Here is a 21,407-nt window from a genome sequence, read left to right as displayed (position 1 = left end):
TACTATATAAGTAAGCAACTTACTTAAGTTTTGAAAGAATAATATTTTCTCTATGTAGTTTTATCGTTTACTTTTTATGTTAAAAAATGATATTGATTTGATCTGAATTTTGCTTAGTATAAGATCTAATCAGTCATTATATCAACCAGATAAAAATAGTGGACCAATTTTTCCTTTTCATTCTTACAATTAGATTAGATATTTTTATCATCCTGGCAAGTTGATTTATTATATCTTGCATGAAGAAGCTTATGATGTGTGTGTCTATGTATGTGCGGAGGACAAGCTTTGCTCACCAACTTTTCTGCAACTACATTTTCCTTATCCTATGATACAAATTGTGACATCCCCATTTTCACGGTCAGAACAAACCGATTTTGTTTATGTTTTATAAAAATCAGAATATCTCTTTTAGTGAAAATGTTGCGGAATTTGTTCCCAGTAAAACATGATAAATACGTTATCAAAGCATTTCCAAAGAAATGTATTTTTATTCATTTAAAAACATTTGGGATGTCATCGTCAATATAGAAACATAAGCATAAACAAAACTTACATTCATTTACACTAGTGATCTACATCTCTTTAATCTCTCAGTATAATGTAACTTCGTATCGACACCTGTGATACAAATAAGCTTGAGTGGGTCAGGTTGGGAAACCTGGTGAGTACATAGGGATTTCAATCCCACAATGCTATATCATATGTATAATTTAGAACTCACAAAATATACAATTTCACAATATATATATATATATATATATATATATATATATATATATATATATATATTGTGAAATTGTATATTTTGTGAGTTCTAAATTATAAATATGATATATATATATATATATATATATATATATATATATAAATATATATAAAAGCAACTCTTATTCCATCCCGTTAATCCTTACAACAATATCCATACTCTCAGACCTTAAATTTTACCTCTTACTTAACCTATACTCTCGGATCTAATTCATGCTCTCGGATCAATAATTGTGCCCATTCGATACTCTCGGATTAGGAACAAGTGTCTATGTGTAAATCCATTCCCCCAGATTACCGACGAATGACTATGTCCTATCCATACTTCCGGACCGAGGACGACTGACTATGTCTTAATTCATACTCCCGGACTAAGGACAACTGACTATGTATTAATCCATACTCGCGAATTAATGACAGCTGACTATGTCCAATCCATACTCTCGGACTAGGGATAATGACTATGTCTAATCCATGCTCCCGGATCAATGACATATACTAAAGTTCTATTCTCTGAGTATAACTCACTCGTACTCGTAAGAAAATACTACCCAATATTCCTCCTATTTAATTTAGGTTTACTCTTTATCCTAAATCATCATATATAATCAGGTATCTTCTTTAACACGTATTTCAGGCAACATCAATTAACTCGCACATAAACATATAATTAATACTTCATTCAATACTTGTATTAAAATCATGTTCATGAAAGAGACTATGCACTCACCTGATAAGGTGGTGACTCAGTATTCGGACGACACCTCGTTTACTTTAAACAACTCATTTGACAGAACCTAGTATCAATACCACTAGAGTTTAGTCTAATTCTCGACGAGACTAATTAATAGTCTAACTATTATTACTATTATATAAGTGTTAACACAATACTTTTCACCCACTATCTGCATATAGGGGCCAAACATGGAACACCAAATGGCAGGATCATTTTGGCATATAGCACTTCTGAAATCCAACAACCCAAGCGGCCCTCCAAACCAGATTCCCCGTACCGCGAGTGGTTAAAAAAATATTATAACGACACTTATATAACTCATAATAATAACTCAAATATTTATTATAAGGTCCTAATAACATTACTATATTTAAATAAAAACTATATTTAAAATAACGTAGGCGTATCTTACCTATAAGGGGGTTTGGCTAGAAGCCGGGCTCTGCAGGGGCAGAATTTCCGAGCCTAACGCTCTTCTCCTCGGAGCCGTCGAGCGCTCTGGGGCTTTCTTCTAGCGTTAAGGGAGTTTTGGGAGGTTTAGAGAGAGCGTAGAGAGAAGAAATAATGGAATAGGTGTGAAGAAAATGAGGGTGGAAGAGGTTATACTTATAAATATGGCTAAACTTGGTGCCACATGTCACTATCTGGTGGCAAGACTTGGGGAGAAAGCAATAACCAAGATTGTGCCACGTCACCCATTTTCGCACAACACACTTCCGACTTCTATAATCCGTAACTTTCACATACGAGTTCCGTTTTTGACCTTTTTTATATCCGTTTTTGAGCATTCTAACACTCCTAAGTGTACATGCAACCCTAAATACATTGGATCTATGTTTTCTCTATCATACATGCAAATATGAAGATTCCAAGGTATTACCCTATCTAGCATACAATCTTTTGATACTTGGGTAATATAACTGTTGAGTATTATGTGTTGCATCATGGGCTAGTATTTTGTATATCCGAAAATAGGGTCTATGTTCCGAAAATAAGCGGGGTTTAATTTTGCCCCCGCTCTCGCTCCCGCTCCCGCTCCCGTTTTTTTTTTTTTTTTTAAATTTAGTCCCGTACGGGATCGGGGTCCCGCGGGAGCGGGTTCCTACGGGGGTTTCTGACATCCCTATGTCCAACCGTGATTAGGGTCAATGTAGTATTATAAATAGTGCATGCATGTTTGCCTTAAATACGCTAGACGTTTGATTATCGTTTGGTATTGTAACCCTAAACACCTCTATTGTCGAAGTTCTTCATCGAGCTCTTCTGAGGTGTTAAAGATTAATCATTCGACATCATTCAAATCACTCTTGTGTTCTTGTTGTTTTGTTTATTGTTTTTCTGCTTGAATCTATCGATCATTAAGGAACATTATTCCAATAATTGGTTCAGAGCAGAAGATTGTGTTACTAATACACATTCTTTCTATGTGAAGAATTTATTAGGGTTTCCGCTTTTATCTAATATATAAAGGCCGTCTTCTACCTATCGACAGTAACTTTAGTGTTTGATAAAACCCTAATCTCAAGTTTACAAGTCTGATTCTAGTAGATCCAAAACACAAGATCATCATGTCGCACGAAGACTCTCAATGCAATCCCATCAACATCTCGAATAGCATTGGATCATCCAGAAGAGTTTCCATTCTTTACACTCAAGACTATGAAGTGTGGGCGCATCACTTTGAAGATTACGTGGTCGGATCTGAAGACAATGGGTATCTCATCTGGGAAGCTATTACAGTCGGTCCGTTTGTTCATGCCGGAACAAGTAGGACAGTGAAGACTCAAAAGGAGTACAATCAGCTCTTAGTGGACGTAAAGAAGATTCCACAAGATGAAAAACAAAAGCAATAGTGCAATCTTAAAGCCTTAAGAATGATCATATTTTCCCTACAAGCCAATACCTTCCGTCTGGTGAGTTCATGCACTACCGCAAAGGACATATGGGACAGGCTGAAAGAATTGTATTTGACTGATGAAGATCTGGAGCACTCGATACAAACCTTGCTACTCTATGAGTTCGGTGCTTTTGCTAAAAACCTGATGAGACTCTTCTTCAGACATTTGATCGCTATAATCATCTACTCAGCAAGACGATGAAGCATGGTATTGAAAGAAAGGAGATTGGGCAGAAAGTCATGTTTATGAATGGCCTGAGACTTGAGTGGATGGCAGTGGTCTCAACTGTAAAGGCTCATGACCAATTCAAGTCTTACTCGTTGGCGAAACTGATGGGAATTTAAAATCCCATGAAAGCACAGTAACAAAAGAAGCGAAGGTGGTGTCTAGCATGTGCTCTTTAGCCCTTATCTCAAAAGGGAAGAATGCGACGGAAGAAGAAGATGACTCAAATATGTCTGATTGTGACCTGACAGGTGAAGAATATGCAATGATAGTCTCCAATCCTAAGAAGTTTGAAAGAAGGAAATTTCCTGCCAATAAAAACCGAAACTGGCAAGGAAGTTACAGCTCTGAGAAGGTGAAAGACGAATCGAAGAACATTTCACAAAATGATGATGATAAGAAGGAGAGCAAGCTAGTAGGAGATTCTGGATACGACTGCAATTATTGTCACGACAAGAATCACTTTGCCAAAGATTGCATGTTACGAAAGATGGAAGAGAAAAGGGATGGTGACGATGATGATGCTTATCATGAGCCAAAGCTGGAAGAGCTAAAGAAAAGGATGTCAACTAGCAATTCTATGAATGTCTTGATTGTGCAGGAGAATATAGTCGATGATGAGTTTGGAAGCATTGAAGTATGGTTAACAGACTCTGAGGATGAAGAAGTGAGGAAGCCTACACATGACAGGGCATATGTGGCAAGATAGGAAGTTCACAATTCGGCTGGGAAGTGCTTGATGGTGACTGCAGGTGTACCAACAGAAGATGAGCGTAAGGAGCTGAACTTGAAAGAGGACAAGTGTTTCGCAGCAAAGCCTATGAGTGAAAAGATTAACGACTGCGATCGTTTGATAAAAATGGTACAATCCATCCTCAAATCTCTTAAAGTTCCCATCACAAATTACAAAGAAGAATTAAACGAACTTAAATTTAAATTTGCTAATCTCAGTACTAGTCTTGTGCAAACTCGCTTAACGAACTCTAAACTAACTGACCAACTGGGCAGGGAGTCATCGAAGAGTGCGGAGAGACGCATGTGGATTGAGCTGAAGGAGACGGAGTTAATTAGAGCTAGGGATGAGATTATCTAGTTGCAGAGAGACTTTGAAGTTTTTAAAACAAAGAAACATTTTTTGCTTAGTTGCTAAACGCTTGTATACAAATATTACTCAATTACATTTAGATTGTGAAATAGGGAAAAAGATTCATAAGATGATCTTACGCTTCCTTGAGTTTAAGGAGGATGAGGTCATTGCTGAATGTGAATCTATAATGTCCTCATAAGAGACTTCTGTCACTTATAAAATCGGTCTGGATAAAATTGAGTCTTTCATTGACTCAAAAGAACACAAATGCGTGCTTAAAAGGCTTTTAGATGAAAATGATAAGCTAAAAATCAAGACAGAGACATTACAATCATTTGAATCTTCAAACTCAAAATTAATGACCGAACATAAAATGAATAAAGAAAATACGTCTAAGTTTGATGAGGAAAGTGAGATGAGTGAAATTTCGGTGGAAGACGAAGTTGATTGCTCTGAGTTTATGAAAAGCGAAAACGAGAAACCCCTAATATCTGAAAATTTCGTTGAATATGCATGTCTGTCAGGAGATAAGTCAAAGAAACTCAAAGAAAAAGGAGTGGTTTACCAGAAGGTTCAAACTGTGCCAAATCAGGTTTATGCTATCATAGGGGTCACTGGAAAAAAACAGCTGAACAAAAAATCCTGGTTGACAAAGACAACACTGAAGGATGTGACGTCTATTTTTGGTCTGCTCCTATCGATAATGTAGATGATATAGTGGGTCTGTCAGAGCAAACCTCATGGAGGGTAAAGGGCAGATATGTTGTTGAACCAATCAACAAACCCTTAAGCTTTGACAAACCAAGCACAAGTAGAACCAAAGATATACCGGAAGAACCGGGAAAGAAACTGGAAGAATCAAAGAAGACTTCGAATATATCATCCAATTCAACAAAAGCTCAAAAAGAGAAGCAGAAATCAAGCTTCAACATTCATAAATCTCAGAAGGAGTTGGCTGAATAGAAACGCCAAAGAAATCAGAGGTACATGAAGAATCTGAATGAGCGAAAAAGGTTTTGGCAATCTCAAAATCCTAACTATGTTCCCTCAAAGAAAGAAGTTAATATTGTAGAAAATGACAAACCAGAGATCAAAAGAAAGAATAATTTTACTCCTAGTTCTTACTATTCCAAATCTCAAAACCAAACATCCAGTCTCTATTTTGACTTTAGAGGACAAAACCGAACATCTGGTTTCGGTTTCAATAACAGAGTTCAGAATCGAACTTCATGGTTTGGTCCCAACACCAAAACTGAGAACCGAAGGTCAAGTCTCGATTCTTCTTAACGGAAACCTAACTCAATAAAGGATGTTAAAAGGAAAGGAAAGCTTGATTCTAAAGCAGATGTCAATCATAATAAAAAAGGAAGCTAACCCTAGGGATCCAAGAAGGACTCCAACTGTCACAACACCATGTAATACATTGCAATTTAAACAAGACAAAAATAAAATATAAGTATACACCATCAAAAGAAAAGACGAAATCACACTCATAAAAAGAACCTATCTTGTTGATATATCTGTTGCTGTTCCTTTTTCTGTGAATAACTCACTAGGGCCCAAGAGACTTTGGGTTCCTAAATCTGCTTAACTTTGTAGGTTATAAGTGACGAGAAGTTCGACGATGAGTGGTTCATAGATAGTGGCTGCTCACGTCACATGACAGGGAGAAAGGAAGAGCTAAGGGAGTTTCGGTCCCTTAAGGATGGTGGATGGATGAAGTATGGCAACAACTATTATAGAACAATCAAATGATATGGAATGATAACCAACGGAAAGTTTACAATTTGAAAAGTGGCGTATGGGGAAGGATTGCAACACAATCTCATTAGTGTATCTCAATTGGTTGTGGGTATAGGGCTGAAAGTCTCATTTGATGATCAAGGATCAGAAATTGTCGAGAAGCAATCCAAAAGAGTCTTGTTAAAAACTGAACGAAAGGGAGAGATGTACCCCCTAAACCCCAGTCCAATTAAAGGAAAACCAACTATTTGCATGCTGTCTAAGGCGAATTTGGATGAAAGCTAGCTATGGCACCGACGTCTCTCGCTCCTAAACTTTAAAGATATCAATAAGTTGGTGCTTGGTGATCATGTTCGAGGACTTTCAGTTCTCAAGTTTGATAAGGAACACCTGTGTGGAGCGTGTGAGATGGGTAAACAGAGCAGAAAAGCCATCCATCATGTATCAATACCAGGATTGTTGAAGCATTAGAACTTCTACATATTGACTTATGTGGACCTTCATCTATTGAAAGCATCGGTGGTAGTAAGTTCATTCTTGTTATAGTAGATGATTTTTCACGTTTCACCTGGATGTTCTTTCTTAAACAGAAATCAGAAGCGACTCCCAAGTTAAAGATGTTCATCAAGCAAGTTGAACTGCAGTTACGAAGAGTGGTAAGGAACATCAGAAGCGACAATGGGCTTGAATTCAAAAAGAAAGAGTTTGAAGACTTTCTCGCCGACAAGGAAGTGTCTCACAACTTCTCAGCTGCCTATACTCCACAACAGAATGGAATCGTTGAAAGACGAAACCGATCCTTATGTGAAGCATCCAGAACCATGCTGAGCTTCACTTCTCTCCCATTATACTTCTAGGCTGATGGTGTTGCTACTGCTTGTTATACTCAAAACAAATCCTTACTTAATAAGTGATTCTCAATCACTCCATATGAGATTCTAAACAACCGAAAACCCAATGTCAAGTTCTTTCACGTGTTCAGTTCTAGATGCTTCATTTTCAACTCTAAAGAGAACCGAAGCAAGTTCGATGTTAAAGTGGATGAGGGAATCTTTATAGGATATTCACTCACTTCAAAGGCTTATAGGGTTCTGAATAAACACTCCAAACGTATTGAGGAAACCTATTACGTAACCTTTGATGACTGCTACATGAAGAAAACTCATGCAAAAGAAAGTGCCATAGGTGAAATATTTCCTGAATTAGGACAAGTATCGGTTCCTATCTCAAATTTGTTTAAAGAATATATGAGGTTATTTGATGAACCAGAAAAAGCTATACACTCAGAGGCGAATGCAACAGACAACAAAATTGACCATCTGAAAAAGATCATCTAAGATGCTATGAAAGACATGGCAAAGGATCCCTCAAATGAACCTCCAAATAACAACACCGTATTCGAGGGGGAGGGATCCTCTGTGTTTCATACAACCGAGCAACAAAATCCAACTCCAACCAAGGGAGAGGATCCCGAACTTGACAGGGAACACACTTGGCCATTTGAGGGGGAGAATGCAAATACAAATGTCGAAGACGATCAGTCATAATGTGAAGAAGAAATTAATGCAGAGTTGGATCCTGTTTATGACCTGATCTACCCTCCTCTCACAAAATGGACTAAGGATCATCCTCAAACACAGATAATTGGTGAATCATCCGAACGGGTTCTCACACGGTCTCAGTTGAAAGCGAAGCAGACTGCATTATTCTATCAAGTTGAATTCTGCATGTTTAATTCGTTTGTCTCTAAAATCGAACCAAAGACAGTTAACACTGCACTTGATCATGCTGATTGGGTACATGCTATGGAAGATGAACTTCCTTCACGAGTTTGAACGCAATCGTGTTTAGAGACTAATACGCACACCAAAGGATGCTTCTGTGGTTGGATTGAAGTGGGTCTTCAGGGACAAGATGGATAAAGAAGGCAATGTTATTAGGAATAAGGCCCAGCTGGTGGTTAACGGATATTGCCTAGAAGAAGGAATAGAGTATGAGGAGACCTTTGCTCCTTTAGCCAGATTGGAATTGGTTCGAATCTTTCTAGCATATGCTGCTCATAAAAACTTCGAAGTGTTTCAAATGGATGTGAAATGTGCCTTCCTGAATGGAGAACTAGAAAAAACGGTGTATGTTGAGCAACCCCCTGGGTTCGTGAATGAGAAATATACCGATCATTGCTATGTGTTAGATAAAGTTGTGTATGGATTGAAACAAGCACCATGGGCCTGGCATGAAACTCTAACTCGCTTTCTAAAATTGTCTAAATTCAAGCAAGGTTCGGTTGACCAACCTTCTTTCGCACGAAAGAAGGCGAACATCTAATGATGGTTCAAATTCATGTCGATGATATCATCTTCGGCTCCACGAATCCTAGCTTAATAACTGAATTCAGGAAGCTGATGGAGACTAAATTTGAAATGAACGCAATGGGTCCAATTAACTTTTTTCTTGGGTTGAATATAAGATAGGGGCCAGAAGGTATTTTTATTAACTAGGAGGCTTAGACGAAGAATTTATTCGTTAAATTTGGGATGATGGCAGACTCGAAGGTGAAGGTTCCTATGTCGTTTTACACCAAGTTAACACCGCCTATGGAAAAGCCTACTGTAGATATGACTCTCTATCATCAAATGATAGGCTCTCTCATGTATCTAACTGCAAGTAGACCGGACATTATGTTTTCTTTGTGTTATTGTGCCAAGTTTCAAGCTAATCCTAGCGACCCTCATATGGTGGCAGTGAAGAATATTTTTCGATATTTGAAGTGAACCTCATCGCTCGGTCTCTAGTATCCAACTAAATCTGGATTCTTTGTTCAAGTCTTTTTTGATGCTCATCTGGGTGGCTGTGGTCTAGATAGAAAGAGGAAAACTGGAGGATGCTAGTTCCTTGATGGTAAACTAGTTAGCTGGCAATCTAAGAAGCAAACTTGTGTGTCTCTCTCAACAGCCAAAGCAGAATACATAGCTGCCGCTTCGTGTACTTCACAAGTAGTCTGGATACAAAGTCAACTTAAAGACTATGGATTGAGTATGAAGAAGATTCCTCTTTATTGTGATTCTGAAAGCGCGATAAGAATTTGTCACAATCTGGTACAAGACTCAAAGACAAAGCATATTGCACTCAGTTACCACTTCATCAAGGACAATGTTGAAGATGGCAACGTGGAAGTCCATTTCGTATGGTCCTCAGATCAACTTGCATATATTTTCACTAAAGTGTTACCAGAAGCAAGCTTCAATAAAATTTTGCAAGGTTTGGGAATGATGGAAGTAGAGTCGGTACCGAATCCTCAAACCTCTCTCTAAAAAAAATTAGGCAAGCAAAATTAACTGATCGCTTGGTCTGTTTTGAGTCCCTAATTTTAGGGAACCGAAATGAACCGAACGCTCTGCTTATTTCAGCTCCATAATTTTTGTGAACCGAAATGAATCGATCGCTCGGTCTATTTAGACTCCAGAATTTTAGGGAACCGAAATGAACCGAACGCTCTTCTTATTTCAACTCCTTAATTTTTCGGAACTGAAATGAAATGATCGCTCAGTTTAGTTGGCTTCTATTATTTAAGGTGAATGTTCGGCTGTATATTTTTTCTTACACTCTATTTTTTCCTCGCCCGTTATTATTTTTTTTCTCTTTATTTCTAAGATGTTTTAAAGTTTTTTTTTATTATTTTCCTTCTTTATTAGAAAATACAAAATTTCAAAAAGAATTTTTTTTGTTGTTTTTGTTTTGTTTGTTTTTTTTGTGTCGTTTGTTTCTCTCTTCTTCCTTACTAGGTATCAAGTGCCAAGACAACTTATGAACTCGTGGAGGGGTAGGTATGTCAATTTTAACTATGAACTAGCTAGGTGTCCCTAGAAGCATGTTGCTGCATGTAGACTAAAGCCTAATAAAAAATTTGAGTGAGGCCTTAATGATTCGATTTCTACCTCTTGTTTCTTCCCAATTAGGCTGTACCATTCACTCAAATCCCGAGCTACCCTACTCTTCTCAAATGAATCAAGTGTTTTCTGCTATGTCACTCTTTAAAAGAAGGGGTATATTCAGCTCTTTAACCACCTCCTCTATATTCTCCATCTACTGTTGGTTCATCAATGTAACCCTTGAGACTCTCAGGAATTACCACTGAGGTTTATGGTTACACAAAATCTGTGTTTATGATCTTAGATACATACACCACGTGCTAAGTGAGACCCTAAATCCAACACCAATACTGAATTGCCGGTGAATTTTAATATTCAAGCTTTAACTTGTTACATAAAGAAGTCTCATTTTATTTTCTTACGTGATCTGTATGAAATTGTCTAACACCAAGACATTTCTTCCTAAAAGATCCAGTTTAGTTTTTGTTTTGAGGTTTGTATTATAAATTCTGTTACTTCCAACCCATCCAACCTAGTTGTTCAACATACCACATCGGTCTGACAAGTACTTCTTCCAATGTTCGGTCTTATATTAAGCATCGAAGTTTGGTTGAAGCTTAGCCACCTCTAAAGCCTATGATTAAAAAGAAGCCTTTCAATGTTTCTTAACAAACATTTGATTGTATTCTCAGGGGAAACCACAAAAGCACTTCAAGTCTCTCTTGACTTTAAAGGAAGAGATTCGTGCCCGAGATCCTTAGCTTTATGTCACATTTGACATCACGCACATCCCATACACTTGTTTGATTTATTTCTTATCTGTTGGCACACTAATGCACGAAAATCGTTCTGATTTTCCCACACTATGGTTTGTGACAATTATGAGTGGTTTTACTCTCGGTTCTAAAAATTAAATAGTCTTATGGAAGTGATAAGGGATTTTGTATCTTAAATGAGTAATGGATTGAAAAAGTTGAATGGATGCGACGTTCCAACGTGTCTGTGGATAAGTTCAAAATTGGGTGCGTGAAGTTGAAATGGCTCCTAAACCTTGCCGTATGCTATGTATCTGGGGAAAACCAAGCTGTCAAATCCCGCTTTTCTAGGTGCTTTTTCAGAGATCGTTTCCTCATTATTAAAGATTCTTTCTCTCTCATGGCAATCGTATATAAAGGAGTTCTCGCTCAACTGTACCATTTATCACACTCCACTTCTCTCAACCAAACCGGCGCTTTTTAACAATTGTTCATCTTCTTCACAAAGCTCTACAATGGCAGATTCTTAATTTCTTCAGGATCAAATGAAATCGTCATCCCTGCTTTCGATCAAGCCCAACCAGAATATGATCATTCATATGACTCCATTCTTGTATGATCATTACATGCTTCAAGTAGTACAATGTATAAAGTATTCCCCTATCATTATCGCTCTAACTCAAGTGGAATCTGTTCCCATGTCACTCCTGTCTCAAGTATATTCCACAGAAACTTTCGATAAAATCAAGGAGCGGATCTACTTTCAGATTCATTCTCACAAAGCTTCGATTTTAAAAGGACAATTTTGCTCACTTCTAGGGCTTGCAGTCGAAACCTTAGTCATGTCATCAGACTTCATCACCACAACTCAACTGTTCTCGATGTTCTATGAGATGGGATACATAGACATCCTTACCTCCTTCACCAAGTTCAAGAAGTCTTGCCTACCTCCACAATGGAATGGGTTGCTCACCCTTCTTCACAGGGTATTGGTAGAGTGTGTTAGTGGATCTGATGGTTCGAACAAATGATTCATGATGATCATGTATGGTATCTACAATGGGATCAACCTGGACTACGGGTCACTGATCTGGTGTCAACTGGTACAGAGTCTGTCCTCTTCGACCAGGCATTCTGAAATTTCATGTGGTCGGTTTTGGACCATCGTCACATAACGGGCTGTAACCTCACTCAATGTACCAATTATGAAGGATTCTCTGCTTTCCTCTATTTCCTCCTTTTATACCAAAAAGATCATTGTGTTTGATGAAACCAAGTTTTTGCACAATAACTCAACTCTGGAAACCATGTACCGATCTGTGTCTCAGAAAATCAAACTCATCTTTGATTACAAATTTCTTCCTCTTAAGAGTCCTCGACAACTAACTCCAGAGATGCAAGCTACATTAGACGAGGTGGAGAAACCTACAAAGTGAGGAAAGAAGGAAGTTGTCAAGAAAGAAGCAACTGGCAAGCTGTCTTCCAAACCAAATAAGCCAAATGAAAATTTAACAAAGGTGATTCCTCTGCACCCAAGAAAGTCAAGAAAATGGCTTGCCAAAAACGAACTCTTTCACCTTCACATTCCAAACAGAAACAAGAGCAGTCTGTAGGTGAAGAAGAGGAAGAGCAACATGAAGGTTCACCCAGGGGTAATACACCTCCTCGGCCTCCAACTCCGGTGGAAGTTGTTGATGATTCTGTTCCTACACCCCTTCATCTCCACCCAAGACAACAATTCAAGATTCGGTTCCACCTCCACCTGTATCTCAACTTGCTTCTACAATTACTTCACCACCACTTGTTACTTCTCCTCCCATAATTACCGCTTCAATACCAACTCCTATCATCACCTCTACCACATATCCTTCTGTTAACGTCAACACATCTGATGTGGGGACGATAACTGAAGAACCCCCTAAAGTCACAACTGAGCCAATTTCCCCAACCCTTTCTGCTGCTTCTAATCCAGTTCTTGGAGGAGCTGAGTTTGAGTTTGATTCCACTTACTATAGCCCCTACCGAATCCCCAGTGAGGAAGATGAATCTACTCCTGCAACCAAGCAACAAATCGACAATGTTCATGAAAAGATTGATACACTGATCGATTCCACCAAAAAGTATAATGATGTTGTTCTCAAAGCATTCATGGATACAACCCTTCACCAATATACGAAATCAATTGATAAATGTACTGCGACTGTGGATGATTCTACTTCCATGTGCAAAGAGCCACCTCTGAGGTTAAAGATCTTCTCCGTGACTCCCAGGTTTTTCTTGACTCTTTCAAGGGTCATGCTGATTCAAATGCTGCCAAGGTCACAGAGTCCATCGGTTCGCTTTCTCAATCCCTTCAAGCCGAACAAACCGAGTTTGAGAATGTCCGTTCCGACATCTCTGCTGACAACAAGAACTTCTTGTCTTCCATTGACTATCGGTTTGAAAAGATCACCACTGATCTTCTCATGGAAAGGAAACTAAGAGATGATCTTGACCAACAAACTGCTATCAATGCGGTACAGAAAGCCGAACTGGCCAAAACAGAACATGAAGTTTCTTTGTTGAAAACCAAAAGAGCTGTGTTTCACAGTTGTGCTAGTGATGTTCTGTCATAGTTACACAACGTGCTTCAAGCTCATGATCCGATTCTAATGATCACTATTCGGAATCATCTGACCTCCAAAATCCTTCCTTCACTTGAACTCTTACGAGAAATGAAGGGTGTTTCAGAGAGAATTGTTCCTCCGCAACAAGGGGGAGAAGAAGAAGAAAAGCCACAACCAATTCCAGTTAAACCGAAGGTCAAAAATGAACCGAAGGATAATTTAGCTTCGGGTTCTGGTATCAAAGAGAAGAAAAAGCGTGTTATTGGTGAAAACAATGAACGTGAAAAGTATCAAGAAACTATCTCTGAGATCCTGAAACGAAGAAAGTGGGATGCAAAGATTGGTGAAACTCTTCAGGTTGCTAAGGAAGCTGAGGAAAGAGAGAAGAAAAAGAAAGAAGAGGATGATGCATTAAGTTTCAAGAAGATGCTGTTCCCTCCTTGGACTAAGGAGACACTGATCAAAGAAGCCATAGAGTCTCCAAGCACACTCTGGCTGGAACCTGTGACTTCATTTGACTGTGATAATACAAGGGATTCACAGTTCGATATGCCTATAACCCGAAAGGCATTCGTTTTTCACTCCTTTGACTCAACTGTTGAACTTCCTTCTCCTCATCCTCTATTTGATCGTGAACTGATTTATTTTTATCTCAAGTTTGCTCAGCCTCAGTATCTGACCTGGAGTGCTCAAAAGATTATTACTGTCAAGGTGCTGAAGCCATCGCATGCACGGAAGTTTATCAACGTCTCTTTCAAGATAACCAGAGGTTCGAATAACTCGATTTCTATCATCTTCCTTGCAGACCTTCCCAACCTAAATCCACATGATTGGATCCTAATCTTCAACATTTTGCTTACCAATGCAAAGGAGTATGGACCAATTTTGGAGCACCTAAAATGAATGATAGCTTGTTATATCCACGAGGTAGCGAAAATGGATCAGGAAGTGGCCAATGTCCTGAGAAAGAAACTGATGATGAAGCCAAATGCAAAGCCAGGAGATGTCAACAAAATGACTCTTGGTCAAATCAATTCTGCTCACCTGATCATTATGTTTACAAGAGCCAAAGGGGAAAAGTTCTTGTTTGCTCTGGTGGACAAACACTTGTTCTCTACTGACTGCCTAGAGCACATTATCAATATTATTCATTGGTGTAAGGAGAATTCCGAGTCAGATAAGAAGAACTTCACAGACATGCTCCGGTGGTATATTACTTTTCAGAGAAACTCTTTTGGCTATTATACCGGGTGTGTTCAAGACAGTGAAGAAGTTGGTAATAGCTCAACCGAACTGAGCTCTCGGATCCATTGACGCAAAGGGAAAGATTGTTGAGTATTATGTGTTGCGTCATGGGCTAGTATTTTGTATATCCGGTTTGGGACTGTCCAACCGTGATTAGGGTTAATTTAGTATTATAAATAGTGCATGCATGTATGCCTTAAATACGCTGGACGTTTGATTATCGTTTGATATTGTAACCCTAAACACCTCTACATTCGAAGTTCTTCATCAAGCTCTTCTAGGGTGTTAAAGATTAATCATTCGACATCATTCAAATCATTCTTGTGTTCTTGTTGTTTTGTTTATTTTTTTTCTGCTTGAATCTATCGATCATTAAGGTACATTATTCCAACAATAACAAGTTAGAATACATACCTCTTGATATAACTTGACTCCATGATGCTCGAGAGCCTAGTGCCCCAAGTGTGACACCTCAAATGGTTCACGCAACATCATCAACACTTAGAATAACCATGAGAAGACGAAACTTCATGCTCAAATAGGCTAGCCCTCATATATGTATCACTAGTGCCAATTTCTTGAGCTAAAAGGGTCCTTATATAGTGTGCACATTAGGGTTACACCATGTAACCCATGAATTTACCCATTCCTTATGCTCCATGGGTTTTAACCTCCATGGAGTATCCATGAGTCACCACATGGTTTAAACCTAACATAAGGAATCATGGATCATAAGCCCACATATATAAGAATGAATGATTTACACAATCAATCGCTATATATCTAATTAGTCTCTTTTTGATCACTAAATTAAGTCCAAATTAATTCTTGATCAATAGTAATTAAATAACATGATATCATATTAATATATTAGAACTTAAGAATTGTTTTTGGAACGAGGTATGAATCATCTAAGAATTGTTTTTTGAACGAGGTATGAATCATCTTCTTGATTTGACCACTTCAACAATTCATAGCTCCTCTTCTTAGCTATCAGAATGCACTTAGAGGATGAATTGTGATAAGGTCTCTTAGTCATTAAGATGATCATATAACATGATACTAAAGTACTCTCCCATCTTTTCAGATTTGAGGAACTTTCATCCTTCTGCCTAACTTGATTCTTCTCATTCGTTCTGCCATACATCGATATTTTTCCAATGTATTAGAATTACACTTAAACTTGTAAGTGTAACCATATTTACTAAACTTTAGTAAAACATGACAAATAGTATTATAAATATTTTGTGGTGGACTTGACTAGTGCATAAGAATGTGTAGTCGATCCCTTAGTCCTTCACTTGATTCACTTAAACATGTGAACAAGGAATTAGTCTTAATTTATCAATGATGAAAATTCTCATTCATCATACAAATTGCATGATTCCAAGTTTCTATCCAACTGAAACTTGGGTGATGAGAATCTTTCCTTGTTTAGTAAATTTAGACACTACCACGAATGAAAAAATCAAATCCACTTTCCAATATTGCTATCAGTGGAATCATACAAACAACAATTTTTCACAAATGCCATTGTAACGAAACTTAGAATAAATAAAACCAAAAATTTTATTTTAAAAAATTCGCGGAAAACTTATCCTTACAATGAAAAAGCATATGAAAAACTTGTTGTTATCTATTCCGAAGCAATATTAGATAACTCCTAAGTAACAGCTCAAAATTCTGATCACCGAACCATGCGATCGAAATCCATCTTTGCGATCAGAATCATCATATACTTCCTTGTTCACTTTTTCTTTGATTCTTAAAACATCAATATGTGACCCAGTTAGATCATGTAATAAGATTCTCAAAATAGAAACTTAACAGAGTTTGATAGTGGACTTTACCTGAAGATCTTTCAGGTAAATTTGGCAGCTTCGCAACCAATGCCCCTTTACCATGTACCATTGTCAATTTCCATGGAAGTTTAGGAAGTTGATTTTCTAATCAAATTTGATTTACTTTTCCTCCAAATCATTGTTGATATCGAAGCACCAAGCAAATAGATGAGATCCTTAAGGGTCATGTCATAGTCTGTTCAATAGTGGTCCCAAAGGAACTCACTATGTGACTTAGAAAGTGATTGAACATCCAACTTTCTTAATACTTTGACACCAAACTCTCCCGAATTGTCAATATGTGAGTTCATCTTCCAGATGCGATCACACATAGACCTTGCTTGCCAATATGGCTTGAGTGACCTTGAACTTGTAGGTTAGGGAGAATAATTGGAGGAGGTAGAGGAAGTGAAGTTCCAAGAGATTTGGGAAGATTATAGATGTTTGAACTAGACATCTTTTGGGAGATATTCAAGATAGTTGATTTAAAGTCCTTAATATAACACCTAATATGAAATATTAAGGTTAGGACCCAACACAATATTTTATATCTTAAAAGGGGGGTGCCGTAATCCAAGCTATAAAATATTTGAAGGTAGGTTGTAACACCCCAAAATTACCGGTTAAAAGCTTCATTTTTAATTTAGGTTAAAACATAAAACATCATTACAAAACATTCATGATAATAATCCATGTCTGAAAACCAGTGACATCATAATAAGAATTCAGAGTACATCCCAGAAAATCCATAGTGCGGAAAAACAAAAGCGTATGTGTGATATGCTGCTACCGCGCCAGATCTTTTCCCTTAGCTGAAGAGGTACCTGAAATCAAAACTAAAAACCGTAAGCACGAAGCTTAGTAAGCTCCCCCATAATACCTCATACCATGCAAGCATATAAAATACAACATTCAACTAGGAGTTACGGGCCTCGCCCACACTCATGAAGATACGGGCCCTGCCCACACTTTGCTAGCCGGAAGATACGGGCCCCGCCCACACACTAATACCTGGGAGATACGGGCCTAGCCCACACTCCACTCTCGGAGAGATACGGGCCTTGCCCACACTCAACCGCTAACCCATAACATACAGGTATCACACAGACAACAAGTATAGAAAACTCTATCATACTGACACATATATCATAATCAACTAACCCAAGAGATACGGGCTCGGCCCACACTCTAGTGCTAAGACCTCATCTACATGGGTTGGCCTTGGTGCCGTAGACCCATTCCTACTGGAAGGAAAACTCACCTCAGAGTAGCTGCTCATCTGTGTGGGAATAGTCTCTCTGCTGCTGCTGCTGCTCCGGAAATACTCCAGCTGTAATTCCCACCAAACACTTAGTCAAAAACCGATAACTGTCCTTTGGGTAATATGACCATTTTACCTCTGATCATGCCCTAAGTCAAAGTCAGAGTCAACTTCCAGTTGACCCGACTCGTCGAGTTGGCTCCCCATCTCGTCGAGTCCATGTCCAAACGACTGACCTGGATTCTGTTTCTACTCGTCGAGTTAGGCGTTGACTCGACAAGTTCTCCATCCAAACTGATGTGCAAGTCCTTCATCCTACACGCCGAGTTGTATGAACAACTCGGCGAGTTCATCTTCATCCGATGAACACTTATGCTGCGACTCGCCGAGTTGTATGAAAAACTCGCCGAGTCTGATCTGGATCTAAGGAGATTGCCTTGAACTCGCCGAGTCTGGGCATCGACTCGCCGAGTTCCATTATGGGTGAGTTTTGGCTTCCAACTCACCGAGTCCACCCTGGACTCACTACACAACTCAACACAGCTAAAAGGGGACAATCTCGGAGACTCACGACTAGACTCGCCGAGTCAGATGAGCGACTCGCCGAGTCTGTTTCATGCAAGAGCCATATACGCGATTTTGCTCAAATCTAGTCCATTCTATTCATAGATCTGGGTTTCTAGAGCATGAATAACACGTAAAGTTTCCAACTTTACATGTAGATATTCATCCATGATGGTTTTAGGGTTCAAAATGCACCAAATGAGTAGATCTAAGGTCTTCATGCAATATGGGTCCATAAAGGTAGTAGATCTGAGCTCCTGGAGCTCAACCAAGCCTAGATCTAGAGGCCAATCAACTTATTACAAAATATGATGCACATACAAGCTTGGGGAAGGGATCAAGGAAGACTTTAATGGAGTTGTAAGCATATAGACAGGGGGGAAAACGAGTTTTACCTCAAGGAAATCACTGAGAGGACACTAAGATGCTTGGCTTCCTTCCCTTCCTCTTGATCTACTCCACTTCCTTCTCAAAATCTTCAAGAACACACACTACAATGCCTCAAACCCACAAGAACAAGTGCTAGAACGTATGGAGAGCTTCTAAGGGTGAAGGGGGCTGGCTTGGGGCGGAAATGAGGGCTTAAATAGGGTAAAAACCCCTGAAACTTAGGGTTTCATCCAACAACGGTGACTCGCCGAGTCCAGGATATGGACTCGCCGAGTCGCCAACTTAAACGTGTCCCGGGTCCCGGCTCTACTCGGCGAGTCGGACCTATGACTCGCCGAGTCCAAGGCTAAAAATGGAAAACACTCAAATAAGATTTACATACCAGGAACCAGGTGCTACAAATCTCCCCCACTTATTTTAGACTTCGTCCTCGAAGTCTGTTGCTCGATCCTGAAACAGCTCGGGGTAATGCTCCATCATCTCTTCCACTGGCTCCCAAGTCCACTCCGAACCCTTGCGGTGCTGGCATTGCACCTTCACTAGTTCCACCCTCTTGTTCCTCAAATCCTTCGACTTCCTGTCGAGGATTGCGACTGGGCTCTCAATGTAATTTAGGCTGTCATCAACCTAAATATCCTCCAACGGCACCACTGCTGAATCATCCACTAAGCACTTCTGCAACTGAGAGACATGGAAAGTGCTGTGGATCTGGCTGAGCTCGACTGGAAGATCTAGCCTATACGCCACCTTGCCCACCCGGGCTACAACCCTGAATGGTCCGATAAATCTCGGGCCCAACTTGCCCCGCTTCCTGAATCGAATGACGCCTTTCTAAGGAGACACCTTCAGGAGAACCATATCCCCGACTTGGAATTCCAAGTTGGATCGACGCTTGTCGGCGAAACTTTTCTGCCAACTCTTAGCAGTCTAAAGCCTGCTCCAAACCTGCTGGATCCTCTCTTTCGTCTTGAGCACCACCTCGGTGCTTCCCATGACCCTCTGGCCAACTTCACCCTAGCATATCGGGGTCCTACACCTCCGACCGTAGAACATCTCAAATGGGGGACGGTAAATACTTGCATGGTAGCTGTTGTTGTATGAGAACTCAGCCAAGGGAAGATAGGTATCCCAGCTACCACCGAAATCCAACACGCATGCCCGCAACATATCCTCCGAAGTCTGGATGGTCTGCTCGCTCTGACCATCCGTCTGCGGGTGGAAGGCGGTGCTAAAATGTAAACGAGTGCCCAAATCGTAATGAAATCTCTTCCAAAACCTGGAAGTAAAACGCACATCCTTGTCCGAGATAACCGATACTGGCACCCCGTGCCGCGCCACGATCTCCCTGATATAGATGTCGGCCAATTTCTCGGCCGATATGCTCTCCTAAATCGGGATAAAGTGAGCACTCTTGGTCAATCGATCCTTGATGACCCAAATCGAATCCACTCCCCGTGCGGTCCTGGGAAGTTTCGTGATAAAATCCATCGTGATATCTTCCCATTTCCACAACGGGATGTCCAACGGCTGCATCTTGCCTTGCGGTCTCTGATGTTCGACCTTGACCTTCCTGCAGGTCAGGCACCGCTCGACGTACCATGCCACATCCCGCTTCATGTAGGGCCACCAATAATTTGGACGAAGATCCCTATACATCTTTGTCGCCCTAGGATGAATGGAGAATCGGGACTTGTGCGCCTCCTCCATCAAGATCTGGTGCACACCCTCGTGATACGGCACCCAGACCCTACGGTGTAGTGTTAATAGTCCTCGGCTATCATAATCGAAGGAGGAAACCTGACCCACCACACGCTCACTCTTTCGATGTTCGTCCTTGATAGCCTCCTGTTGAGCCTCCTGAATCTGCTCCAACAGGGGAGTCACTACGGTTATCCTCATGCAAATATCCCTGATTGGCGCCGCCTTGTGGCTAAGCGCATCGGCCACCACGTTGGCCTTCCCCGAGTGGTAAAGGATCTCACAATCATAATCCTTCACCACATCCAACCACCAACGCTGCCTCATGTTCAAATTCAGCTGATCCATGAGGTACCTCAAACTCTTATGGTCCGTGTAGATGATACATCGAACCCCGTAGAGGTAATGCCGCCAAATCTTGAGGGCAAAGACCACCACCCCCAATTCCAGATCATGCGTCGGGTAGTTCGCCTCGTGAGGCTTGAGCTGCCTCGAAGCGTAGGCAATAACATGCCCCCTTTGCATCAGTACCGCGTCCAACCCTGAAATGGACGCATCACAATAAACCACAAAATCCTTTACACCCCCTGGCAGGGCTAAGATTGGCGCCTCGCACAATCTTTGTCTCAGTGTCTCAAACGCGGCCTGCTGCTCGGGTCCCCACCGAAAGACCACGACTTTCTTCGTCAACCGTGTCAGGGGTACGACTATCTTGGAGAAA

Source organism: Lactuca saligna, chromosome 9, assembly GCF_052625555.1.
Source record: "Lactuca saligna cultivar CGN05327 chromosome 9, ASM5262555v1, whole genome shotgun sequence".
Taxonomy (NCBI): domain Eukaryota; kingdom Viridiplantae; phylum Streptophyta; class Magnoliopsida; order Asterales; family Asteraceae; genus Lactuca; species Lactuca saligna.
The sequence above is the reverse complement of the archived record's forward strand: the minus strand, read 5'-3'. Positions refer to the sequence as shown.